This window comes from Procambarus clarkii, chromosome 87 (genome assembly GCF_040958095.1).
Source record: "Procambarus clarkii isolate CNS0578487 chromosome 87, FALCON_Pclarkii_2.0, whole genome shotgun sequence".
Classification (NCBI taxonomy): domain Eukaryota; kingdom Metazoa; phylum Arthropoda; class Malacostraca; order Decapoda; family Cambaridae; genus Procambarus; species Procambarus clarkii.
In genome coordinates, this window is record NC_091236.1 from 936,722 (window position 1) to 955,665 (window position 18,944).

Here is an 18,944-nt window from a genome sequence, read left to right on the forward strand (position 1 = left end):
GACTTGACCAGTCCCCTTGACGAGCTGGCTCCAGTGTTGCCACCTCAAGTATACAATGTACACAAGATAACTAGGATGAAATGCCCAGAAATACCAAGATTTCTTAAATATAAAAGGTACATTATAAAGTTAGCAAAAATTAAGTGTATTTTAAATTCCGAAAATAATTATAAAGTTTTGGTTATCCTACAGACCACCTGCACTATCCAGATCTGCCTTTAGAGATGTTTATAAATCTAGGTATTTTAACCTCGGTATCTTGGGCTTTATTTTCGTTCTAAGCTGGCAACACTTTAAGATTTTTATTTTTGTTTAAGAACGGCAGCAGAGTAAACACAATACGTTAGACCTCTACCTCACTCCTTTGTGATATTTGGTGATTTTCCTGAAAAGATTGATATGTGAGTAGGATACATCTTTATTATTGTTTGTTTCTGGTAACTTGGTAATTCCGCTGGCAAACTTTGAGAATGGTGGTGCAGCTGCGGCCTTAGTAAACTATATGAGAGTACTCTTCCTGAGCCCATCCAGCAGGTTGGGTTTAGGGCGAGGCCTGCCCCTCGCCACACACAGCACCAGGCACCTCACTGTGTGGGGCGAGTCCTGCCCCCTTTTCACACACAGGCACCTCACCTACAGTGTGGGGCAAATCCTGTTCATTGCCACACACAGGTACCAGGTACCTCACCTACAGTGTGGGGCAAATCCTGCCCCTTACCACACTCAGGCACCCCACCTACAGTGTGGGGCAAGTCCTCCCCCTTGCAACACACTGGAACCCCACGGGGCACCAGGCACCTCGCCTACATTGTGGGCTCATCTGCCATTAGTTGTAGCAGTTTTCTCACTTACAGCCCACAGCAACACTGCATCCCAGACATGACAGGACTGATCTCACTGAAACATAAAAATAAGGAACAGTTTGGAGGATATTGATCCGCACCACCTGTTTAAAAGGTCAGGTGTAACATATACATGAAGCAATGGCTTCAAGATCAACAAGCCACAATGTAGGACAGAAAGCATATGTTTTTTTCTTCATAGGCGAGTACAGTAAAAAGACGATGTCTGACATCTGTTAGCAGTCTGAGAGCTTTTCCTTGCTTCATCGCATGGTAAGCCTTACCCATTATTTCTCCCTGGAACACAACGTAACTAGGTACCCAATTACTGTTGGATGAACAGGGGTAAACAGTTAAGGATTGATGCCTAGCTAGGCCAGGACTTGAACCCTAAAAAATTGCTCATGAGGCACTGGGTAAGTGTGTTACCACCTTACCTTGAGGTTACCTTGAGGTGCTTCCGGGGCTTAGCGTCCCCGCGGCCCGGTCGTCGACCAGGCGTCCTGGTTGCCGGACTGATCAACCAGGCTGTTGGACGCGGCTGCTCGCAGCCTGACGTATGAGTCACAGCCTGGTTGATCAGGTATCCTTTGGAGGTGCTTATCCAGTCTTTGGAGGTGCTTATCTTGAACACTGTGAGGGGTCGGCCAGTTATGCCCCTTATTTGTAGTGGAAGCGTGTTGAACAGTCTCGGACCTCTGATGTTGATAGAGTTCTCTCTCAGAGTACCAGTTGCACCTCTGTTTTTCACCGGGGGTATTCTGCACATCCTGCCATGTCTTCTGGTCTCATGTGATGTTATTTCTGTGTGCAGGTTTGGGACCAGCCCCTCTAATATATTCCACGTGTAAATTATTATGTACCTCTCCCGCCTGCGCTCAAGGGAGTACAGTTTTAGGCTCTTTAGTCGGTCCCAATAGTTTAGATGTTTTACTGAGTGGATTCTAGCAGTAAAGGATCTCTGCACGCTCTCCAGGTCAGCAATTTCTCCAGCTTTGAAAGGTGCTGTCATTGTGCAGCAGTACTCTACTCTTAGAGAGCACAAGCGCTTTGAAAAGTATCAGCATCTCTAGTGTGAAAAGTTCTTGTTATCCAACCTGTCATTTTTCTTGCAGTTGTGACGGCTACTTTATTGTGTTCTTTAAAGGTAAGGTCTTCCGACATGAGTACACCCAGATCCTTTACATTGCCTTTTCGTTCTATGTTATGATTTGCCTGAGTTTTGTACGTGGTTTCCGTTTTTATATTTTCATTTTTTCCATAGCGCATGAGTTGGAACTTATCTTTTTTTTTTTTGTTTTGTTTTTTTGAGATATATACAAGAGTTGTTACATTCTTGTACAGCCACTAGTATGCGTAGCGTTTCGGGCAAGTCCTTAATCCTATGGTCCCTGGAATACGATCCCCTGCCGCGAAGAATCGTTTTTTCATCCAAGTACACATTTTACTGTTGCGTTAAACAGAGGCTACAGTTAAGGAATTGCGCCCAGTAAATCCTCCCCGGCCAGGATACGAACCCATGACATAGCGCTCGCGGAACGCCAGGCGAGTGTCTTACCACTACACCACGGAGACTGCAAATCTTCGTTAAACACCATATTATTTTCTGTAGCCCATAGAAAGACCTGATCTACATCTGACTGGAGGTTTGCCGTGTCCTCTATGTTGCCTACTCTCATGAAGATCCTAGTGTCATCTGCAAAGGATGATACAGTGCTATAGGTTGTGTTCTTGTCTATGTCCGAAATGAGGATGAGAAAAAGTACTGGAGCAAGCACAGTACCCTGGGGGACTGAGCTCTTCACGGTTGATGGGCTGGATTTTATTTTGTTGACTATTACACATTGGGTTCTGTTGGTCAGGAAATTGTAGATCCATCTGCCTATTTTTCCGGTAATTCCTTTTGAACGCATTTTGTGTGCAATAACACCATGGTCACATTTATCAAAAGCTTTTGCGAAATCTGTGTAAATTACATCCACGTTATGTTTGTCTTCCATAGCATCTAATGCCATATCATAGTGGTCCAGCAACTGCGACAGGCAAGAGCGCCCTGTTCTGAAACCATGTTGTCCGGGGTTATGGAGTTGCTGCGATTCCATGTATTTTGTGATTTTACTTCTTAGCACTCTCTCAAAAAATTTTATGATGTGCGATGTTAATGCTATCGGTCTGTAATTTTTTGCCTCTGCCTTATTTCCTCCTTTATGAAGTGGTGCTATCTCTGCTGTTTTTAGTATATCAGGAATAACGCCAGTATCTAGGCTTTGTCTCCACAGAATGTGGAGGGCCTGCGATAGTGGTTTTTTACAGTTCTTTATGAATATGGAGTTCCAGGAATCCGGGCCTGGTGCAGAGTGCATAGGCATACTGTTTATGGCTTCTTCAAAATCCAGTGGGGATAGGGTGACGTCTGATATATGATTTGATGTTGGTATCGTATCCATGAAAAATTCATTTGGGTTATCAATCTTTAGTGTGTTTAATGGCTCGCTGAAAACAGAGTCGTACTGCGTCCTCAGTAGCTCGCTCATTTCTTTGTTGTCATCGGTGAAAGTTCCATCTCCCTTTCGCAGGGGCCCAATACTAGATGTGGTTTTTTATCTTGATTTTGCATAGGAGAAAAAATATTTCGGATTTCTTTCTATTTCACTGATGGCCTTTTGCTCTCTTTGCCTCTCGTGGGTTTTGTATGATTCTTGTAGCTTCCATTCAATTGTTTCTATTTCTCTACTTAACCTTCTTCGCTGTTCTTGAGATAGGGTGCGACTCTCAAGTTGTTCCGCGATTTGTTTTCTTCGCCTATATAGGGAACGACGTTCCCGTTCCAATCTGCATCTCTTTCTCTTTTTTCTTAGGGGTATGCGGTTTGAACATATTTCTAGTGCTACTGAGCTTATTTTTTCCAGGCACTGGTTCAGGTTTGCATTTTCTAGCTGTTCTTCCCAGTTTATTTCTGTGAAGTCCTGGTTTATTTGCTCCCAGTTTATCTGTTTATTATTGAAGTTGAATTTGCTGAAATCTCCTCCACCGGGAATCTGGACTGGTTTTGAAGGTCTACTCCCCATGGTTGTCATAACTTCAATTAAGTTGTGATCTGAGTAACAGGTATTTGTAATCATTATGTTCCTGATCAATTCATCATTATTAGTGAAAATGAGGTCCAGCGTGTTCTCCTTCCTAGTTGGTTCTACTATTTGCTGGTTTAAGGCAAACCTGTCGCACATCCGTAGCAGGTCATTTGCATGTGCCTGTTCATTTAGGCTACTTCCTGGTATTCTTTCTGATATTACTGTATTAGCCAGGTGCTTCCATTTCAGGTGCCGTAAGTTGAAGTCCCCAAGCAGGATGATGTTCGGAGCTGGATTTGTGAGGTTTTCCAAGCAGTGTTCTATTTTCATTAGTTGGTCTTTAAACTGCTGAGCGTTTGCCTCCGGTGACTTATATACAAGGACAATAACTACATTTAAAATCTCTATTTTGATTATCAGCACTTCCACCATATCATTTGAGGTGTTTAGCAGCTCAGTACAGATGAGTGTGTCTTTGATGTAGAGGCTGACCCCACCCTGAAGCCGGTGTTTCCTATCACATCTGAAAAGATTGTACTCTGAGATCCATATTTCACCATCATGGTAGTCCTTTGTGTGGGTTTCTGTTAGGGCTGCAAACACTGCATTTGCCTCAAGAAGGAGACCATCTATAAATTGAACTTTGTTGGTTTTGCGTGTTTTTATACCCTGGATGTTGGCAAATATAAATGATGTTATCGTGTTAGTGGAAGTGCTGGAAGCCTTACTTGGTGTTAATATCTGAGGCTCTGGTAAGGAGGCCACTGTGTTTGCGTCCAGGGTGTGTCGTTTTGGAAGTGATTCGTCCAGTTTTGGTAGTAGGACGGGTGTTGTCTGGTGTAGTACCTGTGTGCTTGTTGATAATTTGAATTCCAGTCTTGTGGGTATCTCTGTTCCCCTCTGTAATCCTGTAGTGGTTCCATCTGACTGTTCCTCTCTCTTATATTTACTACTCTGTTTCTGCCTTCCTCTAAAAAATTTCCAGTAGTGTCATATTGATCTTTCCGTCTATAACGCTCTGTACCTCTCACATGGAATTCCGGACACTGAAGATTGTAGCATTTTTTGTCCCTAATTGAAAATTGACATAATTTAGGGTGGAAGTATCTACACCCTGTTCCAAAACGGCATGTACCCCTCTCCAACATGTTCCTGCATTTTCGAGGATGCAGAAAATGGCATTTTGCTCCTAATTTTCCATATTTGCATATTCCGTTGGCGTAGAATTTGCAAATGTGTTCCGGTTTTGCGTTTTTCAAGGTATTTATATCTGTGACTGTCTTGTCTACCTCTTTATTGGAGCCATCTCCGTTTTTCGTCCCAATTCCTTCATCTATGCACTCTGTCTCACTGTTGCTCTCATCGTTTATATTATCTGGCTCTGCAATATTGCTGTTATTTTGTACCACAATAGTCTCCTCCTCCACACTACTGCTGCGGTTCTCGAAACTATCTGTTTCTGAGTTTTGGTCGTTATCCAATGTTGACTTTTCCCAGTCCGCATATATCACTGGTAGCCTGTCTGTGAATGATAATCTCTGTGACTCGGGAATGTTTTTCATCAGTTTAGTTATGTTCTCTAACATTAATCTGTCATCTTTGCAAACCCAGTAAATTCCTTGCCTCTTTATGCATCCTGGAGCTAATTCTGTACAGCCCAGGTGAAATCTTATGTTACAGATGCAGCACGTTACGCCTGCATTTCGTTTTCCCAGTACTCCCGAACACTCGCCACACCTCTCCATTGTCTGGTGTATTGTGTTGTATTTGAGAGTCACTGTATGGATCACTTGTTGATGTCAGTCCTTTTAACTCTTTATAAAATTATATGTATATATATTTATATGTTTAATATTTATAATATTATATGTATACCGTATATTAGTAATGTTATGTATGTTATTTTGTTCAAACTTTGTTCAAACTTTATGGCAGGTACTTAGCGTAGGGTAGCGAAGCTGGTCCCCGGTGAATACAGGTGACCTCTTGTTGTCCCAGGTTGATGTCACCAGTTTCCAGTTACCCGATTTATAACCACTGATGCCGCCTCTTGCCACTATTCTATATTTCTAGTATTCTATATTTATAATATTCTATGCACGATTTTCCTTCACTTCCAACTTATATGTTGTTGTGATACCCGTTCCACATCATTGTTCCATGAATCACCGTTCACTATTTTTTTTTCCTAATACACGCATTGTTATAAATATAAATGTGTTGGGCTTCTGCGGGGGACTGGTACTATTAAGGGGTAAGGGTAGTTAGAAGACAGAGTATCAAATATGGGAGAGCTAAAAGGCCCGGCCCCCAAAATAAACTATCCACAGTAGTAATTACTTGCTACTAGACCATATATGTTAGTCTAAGGGTTGATCAATGCACTCCCACACAGGAAGAAGGGATACTCTGTAATTCATGTACTTATTTATTAACCCCTTGACAACCCCCCATATACACTCACACCAATAACAATAATAATAATAACTTTACCACACTATCTTACGTTAAAAGCCTTGGTCCACATAGGCAGGATACAAGGTTTACACTAATAACAAGCTAGGGTAAAGTACTACTGGATAAGCCCTGAAGCTGGATGCGGCTTAGGGTAGTGAAACCACGTGGGACCCTAATACAAAACACAACACTTAGGGGTACCCAAAACACTGGCAAATACTATCCCCAGGTCTCACCAATATTTACTACCAGAGTAGGCACACTTAACACCATACAATACTTAACTTAATGGTACAGGAACTTAGGGTAAGGGAAATAAGTAAGAGGAGAAGGGAGGAGATTAGGGGTGCAGCCACAGAGTAGGTCTCGTCCGCACGAACGCCAGCCAGAGAAGAACCTCCTAGCGACCAGCTAGGCCTCCCATGTCGTGGTGCCGGAAGGAGCCTAATTTATCGTGCAGCTAAGCACATTAAAGATCTTCCCCTATGCAACGTATTGTTACTTTACAAATGATTAGAAAGTATTAGTAAGCAAAGTTGGTGCCTATGTTATTATTTAATAATCAACCCCCAGCTCAGTCTTTAAATGCTCTTTGAGAAACAATAATAGTCTTACGTCTGGCAGGGAAGATACAAACAATTGCCGCTCGCGATGCACTCGACTGTACTACCAGAAAGTTTAATAGCTCAATTTTGACCTCTGGTTTTCACTGGAGAACCCAGGGTCGTAACACGCATGTACACAAAGCCTCGTTCACTGGCTCACACGTGTCTCCCGTTTATTCTCTATTTAACACAAAGTTCTATTGTTAATGACTATTTTCAATTTTCCAGCAGGTCACTATGCACTTTGTTATGTCTGTAATCATAAATCCATGGCAGTAGTCCTAAGAATCCCGGTTAATGACACGATTTTAACGGAGCGCGCACGGTACGTCTTCCCCCTCCCTCGACCTGGACATGCCCTACTTTTTCACCCAAACGGTTGTAAGCCCATGGAATTGCCTACCTGCTAAAGCCATAAATTTATTTATTTATTTATTTATTTATTTATATGCAAGAAGGTATGTTATGGGTTAAGAGAGAACATAGAAATGATGTTGATTTTACATTCTTGTAAAGCCACTAGCATGCATAGCGTTTCGGGCAAGTCCTTAAACTAACAGATAATTTTAAGTAGGTAATTTACAGTAAAATTGACAAAAAATGTTTACAGGTACTTTACAGCTTTACTTTACAGGTAATTTACAACTTTACAGGTACAGGTAATTTTAAGTAGAAAATTTACAGTAAAATTTACAAAAAATGTTTAAGGTACATTGCAAGAAATTTTGACACAATAAACAAAGATTATATTAATACACAATAATAACAATACACCATAATGAACAAGGATTACTAGGTACATTAGGATAAAATTTCAGGGTTATACATTGGTTCACTGTAGCACAATTTGAGGATCATTTCAAGGAATAATGCAGTAGAATATGCACTCAATATAACAACCATGATGTCTGATGATATCAAAGATTACAATGGTAAAATTATATGGCTTAGGTACATACATATTGGGGGATTGGGTAGCACTAGAAAAACCAAAATGCCAAATAAATGCTCAAATAAATAAATGCCAAAATGCTCATAAATGCCAAAATTTTGGTGTAGTTCAAAATCCAACTGGAAAAAATCACCAGACAAAATTGGGGGACCTTTGACAAGCTGCTGGCTTGCTGTCCTTGATGAGGCCACTAGACAGATGGCGGCCCTAGGGTAAATATATCCTCTGGGTCTTGAGTTTTTTCTTGGCACACTGGGAATGAAGGTGTTCATATGCTTTGTGCAGTCACTGCCCTAATCCAACAACAATTTTCCAAACTTGGATATATAGATTCTTGTATATATATAAATGGATATGGATATGGATCTTGTATACAGTATATATAAATAAATAAATAAAAATAAAAACTTATTATATACTCCTTAACCATTCCATTATCTTCCCACTATCCGGTATGGGATATATAGGTAAATTAAGAAAATCTCCCATTACTACTCGTGTTAAATTTTTTGTTTCTAACATTAAAATTTTACCTAACCTATATGGCATAAATTTTGCTGTAATCTCCCTTGTAATTACATAAGTGTAATTATCTAAGTGTAATTACAGGATGAGAGCTATGCTCATGGTGTCCCGTCTTCCCAGCACTCTGTCATTTAGTGCTTTGAAATTACTGACGGTTTTCGCCTCCACCACCTTCTCACCTAACTTGTTCCAACTGCCTACCACTCTGTTTGCGACAGTGAATTTTCTTATATTTCTTCGGCATCTTTGTTTAGTTAATTTAAATCTATGACCATTTGTTCTTGAAGTTCCAGGTCTCAGGAATTCTTCCCTATTAATTTTATTGATTCCTGTTACTATTTTATATGTAGTAATCATTTTGCCTCTTTTTCTTCTATCTTCTAGTTTTGGCATATTTAATGCCTCTAACCTCTCCTCGTAGCTCTTGTCCTTCAGTTCTGGGAGCCACTTAGTGGCATGTCTTTGCACTCTCTCCAGTTTGTTGATGTGCTTCTTAACCACTGTGCTGTGCCAAGTTTATAGTGAAATTCCCCCTGTGCGCTTGACATCAAGTGTTCCCCCAAAATTATTTTTTCTTATTAAAATAATGAATTCCCTTCCCTAAACATGGGTATACAAAAAAAAAAAATGTCATATTCCACTTACTTTGGTTTGTGAGGACGTGGACAAGGTGCGCTGTGACGTCATCAAGGGCTGGTCGCTCATGCGTGACACACCCAAACACGGTCACGCGGGCCATTCAAAATCTGCCAGGTGCTACAATTATATTTAAAAATATTATTTCTATGGATTTTCAATGATTTCTAATGTTTTTTCATATCGTATCAGATGTATATATGTGTCCTGACAATGTATATAAAGTATAACGTCCATAATGTTCCATGAAACTGTGATACATGTGTCACTAATGTGTCCTCAATAAATGTTTATTGTTGCAATATTACTTGTTCTACATTCACTAATAATACATTATATACAGTTTCACACACTATTTACCAAGTAACACACACTGTATTACACTCTTGGTACTTAGCAAGCAAGTGATATTCAAGGAAGTAGTCCATGAGACACAGCGGGACTTTGCACTCAACGCATATGGTACACACAGATTTTTGCTTCCTTGGTTTTCGTTCTGAGTTGCAAACAATGCACTCATATATGCCTTTGGCATTATTTCCTGTAGGTGGTAGGTAGGCAGGCTTGTGAATTGCAAAGGCATTTTTACCTGCTAGTCTGTTGGAAACTAAATGTGCTTTGGTTGGGGCAAGATAAACTGTCCTTACAATATCTTCCTGGCCATACTTGACGAGTAATTGCGACAGCGGAGCGTGACTAAACACTCGAATTGATGGTTTTTTGCCTGTTTTCATCAAAAACATGTTGAAACAGTTAAGCACTGTTATGTTCACAAGATGTACGGGCTCACCATAGCCCGTGCTGCTTAGAACTTTTGGTTCCAGGTAGCGAATCTTAAACAACAACAACAAATCACAAGATGAAAGAAGAATTTCCTTGTCCACTTTACACTTTTGCAGACACACTCGACGGCACCAACCATCATGTCACATTTATCTACAAGTCTCATATTTATATTGTAGTCAATGATACAACCTGGCTTGAAGAATGATCCATCACCTCGATACCTCACTTTGCCACTTCAAGTATTTCACCAGTGTGAACAGTTGACAACATATTGACTTCACGTTTGTCTTTGCAACGCACTGCTAATATTTTGTCACATTTTCTAAGTTCACAATCACCAACACCAATATTATTTTCAAAAACTGGTATTTCTTTCCTATTTGTCTTTACAGTGCCACACACCACATGTTATGTTCAAGCAAGAACTTTGTTAGCAAGGGGCTCGTATAATAATTGTCAGTGTACAAAATGTGCCCCTTGTTCAGCAGTGGGTTCCATTATCTTCTTCACTACACTGCCAGAAAACCCATGAGGATCTTCAGCAGGTATGTCCATGTCTGTACAAGAATATAATATCATATCGATCACCATTCCGGTTTCACAGTCGTACAGTAGAAAAAATTTGTGGGCAAAACGGTGCCGTTTTGATGGGATGTATTGTTTGAAGAGAAGACGTCCCTTGAAAAGACCTAGGGATTCATCAGTGACAACATGACCAGTCTCTGTGGTGTAGTGGTAAGACTCTCGCCTGGCGTTCCGCGAGCGCTTTGTCGTGGGTTCGTATCCTGGCAGGGATAGATTTACTGGGCGCAAATCCTTAACTGTAACCTCTGTTTAACTCAACAGTAAAATGTGTACTCGGTTATAAAAACGATTCTTCGCAGCGGGAATCGTATTCCAGGGACCTGCCCGAATTGCTACGCGTACTAGTGGCTGTACAAGAATGTAACAACTCTTGTATATATCTCAAAAAAAAAAAAAATTTCTTTCCAGGTACAAAGTAATCATGAAATTTCCCTCTGAGATCATTGAACACTTTTTGCACTCACCAAGGTCGATCATTTCTATAAAAATTTTCAAGGTTTTCAAAGTGTAGGCACAGTAGCAGTATCAGGAATCTGTCTTATGATATGTATTTGTTGAACACAGGTTATGGAACAGCAGCTTTTGTTCCAATAATCCTGTATGACGTGCTTCTCCGAATGTTTTTGGAGCATACATAGAGCAAAGAACACATATAGCTCAGCCACGGTGGTGTCCTTCCAACATATCATACGTGAACCCTGTAATATTCCACCTTCAATAAGTTGCCCTGCATATCTGTTGGTTTCGGCAACTAGATGTTGTATGAACTGCTCATCAAAATATGCAAGAAAATATTCCATTTCCGTCATGTCTTCAGCTGTGTACGAGAACATGGGTGCAACCCCCACATCCCTATCATCAAATTGAGGTTTGTGTGGTACAAAAAATCACAGTCCTCCCACACAAATTCACCCGTTCTCCTTGTAGCACTGCCACAAGCGACTCCACTATGGGTGTGCTTTCTTGCACTAAATCTCATTTGGGGAGGAGTTGGCGGACTTCTACCCTGTCTACTAGTAGGGCGAGCATAAAAGTAGGTGTAGAGGCAACACTGTTGTCAATGTCGTCATGAGGGATACATGGTGGGTGGTGCTTGGCAGGGCGACCTGCCGAGACAGCAGATCTGCGCCTGGTAACACCGCGACGACAGCAGCTGCTAGGCCTTGGCTCATCTATGCTACTTGTATCAGAAGCAGCGTCACTAAACCCAGAAAATGACTCAATAGTATCACCTTCGTCAAAAATAGGAGATGGAGGTGGTGGTGGTGGGAATAATACTGGCAAGGGTGATGACCTGTGACGCTCCACTGTGCGTGCTGCTCGCCCTGAACGATACGAATTCACAGTATCGTCTTCATCTGTAACTGTTTCACTTCCATCGGACCCTTGTGTTATGTCTCTATCGACCCTTGGGTCATCAATATAATATTCCACTTCATCTTCAAACAATAATCTGATTATTTACCCTGGAGAAAGCGGTTTTGCAACAGCGCGTCCCACAGGCGACTGGGAGCTGGAAGTGCATGTGTCGGCCATGGTTGCTCGATCAGAACCGAGGCTACCTTTGGGCCTGGGGCATTCTGGAATTTTTTTCTCAAAATGGCCGCCGCTCACTGACGGCCTCAGGCATCCATCTCGTTCACAACCAACCATGTGCGCATTTCGAATGGGTACCAAAAAACTAAAAAAAGAGTTTTCTCGATTGGCGCAGTTTCCCACCGACCAAGAATACTCGGTTGGCGCAGTTTGCCACCAACCAAGAATACTCGGTTGGCGCAGTTCAGTGGTTAAGATATGGGAACCATACAACCGATGCATATTCCAGCTTTGGTCTAACAAAAGTCGTGAACAGTTTCTTTAGTATTTTCGCCAACCATGTATTTAAAAGCAATTCTGAAGTTAGAAAGTGTATCACAGGCTCCCCACACAATGTTTTTTATGTGATCCTCAGGTGATTGTTTTCTATCTAGAACCACTGCAGCTGAGTTGTTTTCTATCTAGATCCACTGCAGCTGAGTGGACAGCACTTCGGATTCGTAGTCCTGAGGTTCGGGGTTCGATCCCTGGTGGAGACGGAGGCAAATAGGCAAAAAGTTTTTCACCCTGATACCCCTGTTACCTAGTGGTAAATAGATACCTGGGAGTTAGACAGCTGCTCCGGGCTGTTTCCTGGGGATGTGTAACAAAAAGGAGGCCCTGGTCGAGGACCGAGCCACGGGGATGCTAAGCTCCGAAATCATCTCTTAAGATAAATTATCTCAAGATAACCCCTAGATCTCTTTCTTTATCAGAATTCTTTAAAGATTTCTGACATTATTTATAGGTTGGGTGGATTCTATGTTCTCCTATTCCACATTCCATAATATGGAATTTATTTACATTAAATTCCATTTGCCAAGTGGATCTCCATATAATTATTTTGTCCAGGTCTTCTTGAAGGGCATGGCAATCATCTAAGTTACTTATCTTCCCTACTACCTTAGCATCATCAGCAAACATTTTCGTATAATTCTGCATTTCCATCTTGTAGATCGTTTATGTAGACAATGAACATTACCAGTGCACGAACTGAACCCTGCGGTACTCCACTTGTGACATTTCTCCAGTCCGATACATTGCCTATGATTACTTTCAACGCATTTTTTTCTGGACACCTTGGGCCCATCTGTGATTGGATATGTAGTCGTGTCTGGATTAGTAGTCGAAGTCCCCTCAGGTACGAAAAATAATAATTTTATGTTCAAAAGTACGTAACAATACATTACTGTTTCACTAGATACTTCAAGCAAAACACCAAGAAATATTGGTACAGTACAGTAATAATACTAACAATAACTATGGGTACTCACCAAGTGTCCAAATGTTTCTCCACATTTGATTTTGGAATGATGGATAGGTGAGTATGGTGTTAATTGAGTGTGGAGGTAGATGTTGAGGTTTGAGGGTTACACAGAGAAGGTACACACAAGGCTTCAGTTCTTGCACTCTTGGAAGCCCTCTCAAACGTCTCTTTTAGTGTTAATTGCCTCAAGCCATCTCTTTGCATTTTTGAAAACTGTGTAAAATCTTTATACCATCAGACTGAGGATTGACATAAGATCTTTCCATGAACTTTAAAATGGTTTCAAAGCTCTTCTCTACCTCTGTGATGCTCGCTTGAGATGGTCTGTCTTCCTCCTCCTCCTCTGACGAATCTTCTAAATTCTGCAAATTCACCTGGTTATTTTCTGTCACCAAATTAATATCATCATCATCAGACATGCTTGGTGCAGTTGGAACATCTCGATCACACTCAATTCATGCATCCACTTCTTCCTCAATCTGTGATCAATTCATTTCTCGGATGTTGGGAGAAATGTTGTTCATTCCTTTAACATTTCATCATCACGTTTGTTTTCTTTCCACCAAATCCTTCAAAATCGGCAACACTGTCGTCGTTGTCATCGTCGGGAAACATACCAGCTGCAGGCCAAAGTGTGTTCCAGGCATGCTTCAAATTTGACCCTTGCTTACAGCACTCCTGGTTATGAGTTTTTCGGGTTATGAGCCGAATTTGCTCGGAAAATTTGTATCGGGATACGAGGGTTGCCTCAGGATAGAAGGGTGTTGATACGCATACGGGCCGACTAGCACGTAGTGGCACGGCGATCGCCGCTCAGTTTACTAGTGCCTCGCACCCAGTGACTATCCCGCCTCAATTCTTCACCAGGATTTACAGTGTTTTGTTGGATATTTGGCCATTTGAACATAAAAGTTGTTCACCAGATATAACTCCAACAGATATGTCCAACAAAGTCGCGGAATGAACACTCCAGCCTCTTAACAAATCGAAATATAGTGTTAAAATTAAAGTTGCAGTAATTTTAGTGTACAATAGTTTTCATAAACTTTATTGTAATACTCAACATACAGCAGAACTACTCAACACAGTGTTAACGGCATAATACACTACAGTATGTATTTACTGTACAGCATTCACAACTCCATGAGACTTCAAGATGGACTTAACTCCAGCAATAAGGTAAATAACAAATGTAACACAGTATTTGTTAGTAGAGTAATAATTTATAGGTACAATATATAATATGATAATGCATTTTTATTGTCTACAAGAAAAATAAAGACACTGATGCAAACGCCTCCTGAAGGTCACCTCTTGCAATGAATCCAATGAACTGGGGTCGGTCCCATATAGTACGTTGAATCGAGGTTGTACTGTACTACAGAAGTTTGGCAAAGTAATTCCTGGTGTACAGAGGCCCATTCTGAACCCAGTATTGCACCATGCTCCAACACCCAGGCTCGCTTACAGGGATGCCTTTTTGACACACAATCTCAAGTTTTTACCACTAACTGGAAAGCGTGCAGTAGGCCAGCGTGCGTGTGTAGTATGCTGGTCAACAACCAAGAGGGAACAGAAAAGAAAAATGGTGATGACTTGGTGCACAGCGTGTCGGGTCGCTCTGTGCCATGTCCGATGTTTCAACGAGTATCACAGTCTTGATGACTTCTAAATGTCCAAGACTGGTGCCAAAACATGTAAATACAGAATAAGTGAGTGTATATAGTGGAAATAAATCATAAGAAATTGTTTATTTTATTGTGAAATAAGACATTTTTGTGCAAATGCTTGTGACACTAATATGTGGATACAATATACAATGACAACAGTTTTATGTTTATAAATCATCTTGTGAGAGCGTATTGAACCACACCAGTTAAAAAAATGGGTGTAAAATACCCCATAGATACTGTAAATAATAACGCGAAAATAAATTCGCGGCAACTCGCGCTACTTCTCCGTCGCGCCTGACTCACCCCGTGTGCACAGCAGTCCAGCAAAGATCAGGCGTGACATCATCGACGATCTTCTCGGCTCGTTTACGTCCACGGTGAGTGTAATTAAAAATTGTTATTATTTTTCCCGTGCTCAGGGAACACAAATAAAAAGATTAACCCTTAACATGCTCGGGGTCTAATATCCTGCCATCCCCACAGGCGCATGTCATTTTGAAAAAAAAAATTTTTTATTTTTTTTGCTAATCTGTTAAGTTCTGTTCACTGATCACGGGAAAAATAAAAAAAAAATTCTATTGTACTTACTTTTGTTGCAATAGAGCCGGAAAGCTCAGTGATGACGTCACAATCTGCATGTTCGCTCATGCAGTACACGCCCCAGAGGTGTTGGGCGCGGTCCTCAAACAGCCAGAGTTGCCACAAATATATTTTCGTGCTATTTATTTACAATGTCTAGGCGCATTTTATCCAATTTTTTTCACTAATTGTGTTACAAATACTGTTTGAACATATTTTGTATCAATAATTGTTGCATATTTGAGTATACACAGGCGCACACAAATGTTTTCAATTACGGCAATATAATATGTCATTACAGTCTATTATATTGTATGTTCTGCTTATATTTGTATATATTTACACACACGCACACGCTATCTGCTTATATCTTTACATACTTACACACTCGCACACGCTATACACACTTTGAAGCACACTTAGAAGTTTTCTAGACTGTGGTAGTCATTGAAGCAGTCGACAGCACATAATGGGATACCACACGTTTCACACCATGTTTGCACAAGCTTCCGTTTCTTGTCTCTACGTGTCGTTGTTTTACACACCAAGCAATCACGTTGGGCTATTGCACGCTTCCCAGCTGGTGGCAAATACTTGAGTCTGTGTGCTAGGAAGCCTTCAGTGTGAGCGAGGCGTGGAGTACCAGCATGCTGCAACAGTGGGTTTATGATGGGCCACTGAATACCTGGGACATCTTTTGCAAACTTTCCTAATAACTGTATTGCAGCATCAAATACAAAGTCATGGAAAGTGGGCTTACGTCCAGTTCTCACCAGGTACATGTTGAAACAGTTCAGCATGCTCATGTCCACAAGATGGAAGAACACTTTCTTCATCCACCTACATGTCTTCCGCACACACTCTGCAGTGCCAATCATCATGTCTGATTTATCAATCAACTGCATGTTGATATTATAGTCTAAAACACAGTCTGGCTTATATAGTGGTGCATTTGTTTTATGGTTCACTTTCCCACTGTTCACCATTGTTCCATCATGAATTGTTGTCAACAAGTTCACCTCTCTTTTGTCTTTCCACCGAACTGACAGAATGTTATCACTTTTCCTTCTCTGACACTCACCAACTGCAATGTCGTTGTCAAACACAGGCATTTCCCTTCGTTGTGGCTTTACTGTACCAACCAATCCGGTTCTATTTTCTAGCAAGAACCGAGCTAGCAAGGGACTTGTATAGTAATTATCCATGTATAAAATGTGTCCCTTATTCATCCACGGAGCCATGATGGTCTTCACTACACTCCCCGAGAATCCATGTTCGTCGTTACCGGGAATGTCTACATCACTAGCCAAGTACAGAATCATGTGTAACACCTATCCTCTCTCACAATCACAAAGAACAAAAAATTTCAGGCCAAATCGGTTTCGTTTTGAGGGAATGTACTGTTTGAATGGAACACGTCCCTTGAAAAGTACAAGAGATTCATCAACCACCAGCTTTTGTGCTGGTACGTAAAAATCTCTGAATTTTCCAATAACATCGTTCATGTAGTGCCTCACTCGCCACAGTCTATCATCAGGTGTTCGGTCCTGAACACTTCCAAAATGTAGACACCTGACGAGTATCTGAAACCTGTCTCGTGACATATATTTCCCAAATAAAGGTGTTGGTATTGTCTTGTCCTTGCTCCAATAGTCACTTATTGCATGTTTGTGACAGTGCTTCATCAACAAACAGAGTGCCAAAAACACATACATTTCTGCAACTGTGGTATTTTTCCAACGCTGCAGTCGTGAAGATTCTGTGATTTCCCTCTCAATCAGGTAAGCAGCATGCAGGTTCGTTTGATGTACAATGTATTCCATGAGTGGTTCATCATAGAATGCTGTAAAATATTCCATCTCGGCCATGTCCTCACCTTGATTAGGGAAAAGGTTTGTAATCCCTACATCTTTATCGTCAAAGTGAGGAATATTAGGAATAAAATCGTCACCATCACTCCACTCAAGTACACCAGGTCCACCTACATGTCTTCCGCACACACTCTGCAGTGCCAATCATCATGTCTGATTTATCAATCAACTGCATGTTGATATTATAGTCTAAAACACAGTCTGGCTTATATAGTGGTGCATTTGTTTTATGGTTCACTTTCCCACTGTTCACCATTGTTCCATCATGAATTGTTGTCAACAAGTTCACCTCTCTTTTGTCTTTCCACCGAACTGACAGAATGTTATCACTTTTCCTTCTCTGACACTCACCAACTGCAATGTCGTTGTCAAACACAGGCATTTCCCTTCGTTGTGGCTTTACTGTACCAACCAATCCGGTTCTATTTTCTAGCAAGAACCGAGCTAGCAAGGGACTTGTATAGTAATTATCCATGTATAAAATGTGTCCCTTATTCATCCACGGAGCCATGATGGTCTTCACTACACTCCCCGAGAATCCATGTTCGTCGTTACCGGGAATGTCTACATCACTAGCCAAGTACAGAATCATGTGTAACACCTATCCTCTCTCACAATCACAAAGAACAAAAAATTTCAGGCCAAATCGGTTTCGTTTTGAGGGAATGTACTGTTTGAATGGAACACGTCCCTTGAAAAGTACAAGAGATTCATCAACCACCAGCTTTTGTGCTGGTACGTAAAAATCTCTGAATTTTCCAATAACATCGTTCATGTAGTGCCTCACTCGCCACAGTCTATCATCAGGTGTTCGGTCCTGAACACTTCCAAAATGTAGACACCTGACGAGTATCTGAAACCTGTCTCGTGACATATATTTCCCAAATAAAGGTGTTGGTATTGTCTTGTCCTTGCTCCAATAGTCACTTATTGCATGTTTGTGACAGTGCTTCATCAACAAACAGAGTGCCAAAAACACATACATTTCTGCAACTGTGGTATTTTTCCAACGCTGCAGTCGTGAAGATTCTGTGATTTCCCTCTCAATCAGGTAAGCAGCATGCAGGTTCGTTTGATGTACAATGTATTCCATGAGTGGTTCATCATAGAATGCTGTAAAATATTCCATCTCGGCCATGTCCTCACCTTGATTAGGGAAAAGGTTTGTAATCCCTACATCTTTATCGTCAAAGTGAGGAATATTAGGAATAAAATCGTCACCATCACTCCACTCAAGTACACCAGGTCCACCTACATGTCTTCCGCACACACTCTGCAGTGCCAATCATCATGTCTGATTTATCAATCAACTGCATGTTGATATTATAGTCTAAAACACAGTCTGGCTTATATAGTGGTGCATTTGTTTTATGGTTCACTTTCCCACTGTTCACCATTGTTCCATCATGAATTGTTGTCAACAAGTTCACCTCTCTTTTGTCTTTCCACCGAACTGACAGAATGTTATCACTTTTCCTTCTCTGACACTCACCAACTGCAATGTCGTTGTCAAACACAGG

The 18,944-nt window shown here is 41.1% G+C and overlaps 1 protein-coding gene across 6 annotated transcripts in view; it reads left to right on the forward strand.

Annotated features, from left to right (window-relative positions):
• LOC123746990 (putative nuclease HARBI1) overlaps positions 1-18,944 on the forward strand; it is a 119,585-nt gene continuing 100,641 nt past the window's right edge. For 2 of the 6 annotated variants that reach the window (XM_069317262.1, XM_045728895.2), the window contains exons 1-2: positions 270-401; positions 10,267-10,419. The gene's annotated coding sequence lies outside the window, so the exon portion shown is untranslated. Of the gene's footprint in view, positions 117-263; positions 402-10,266; positions 10,420-15,130; positions 15,352-18,944 lie in introns of those variants that run through there. The other 4 variants (XM_069317261.1, XM_069317263.1, XM_069317264.1 and 1 more) reach the window with 4 other exon arrangements.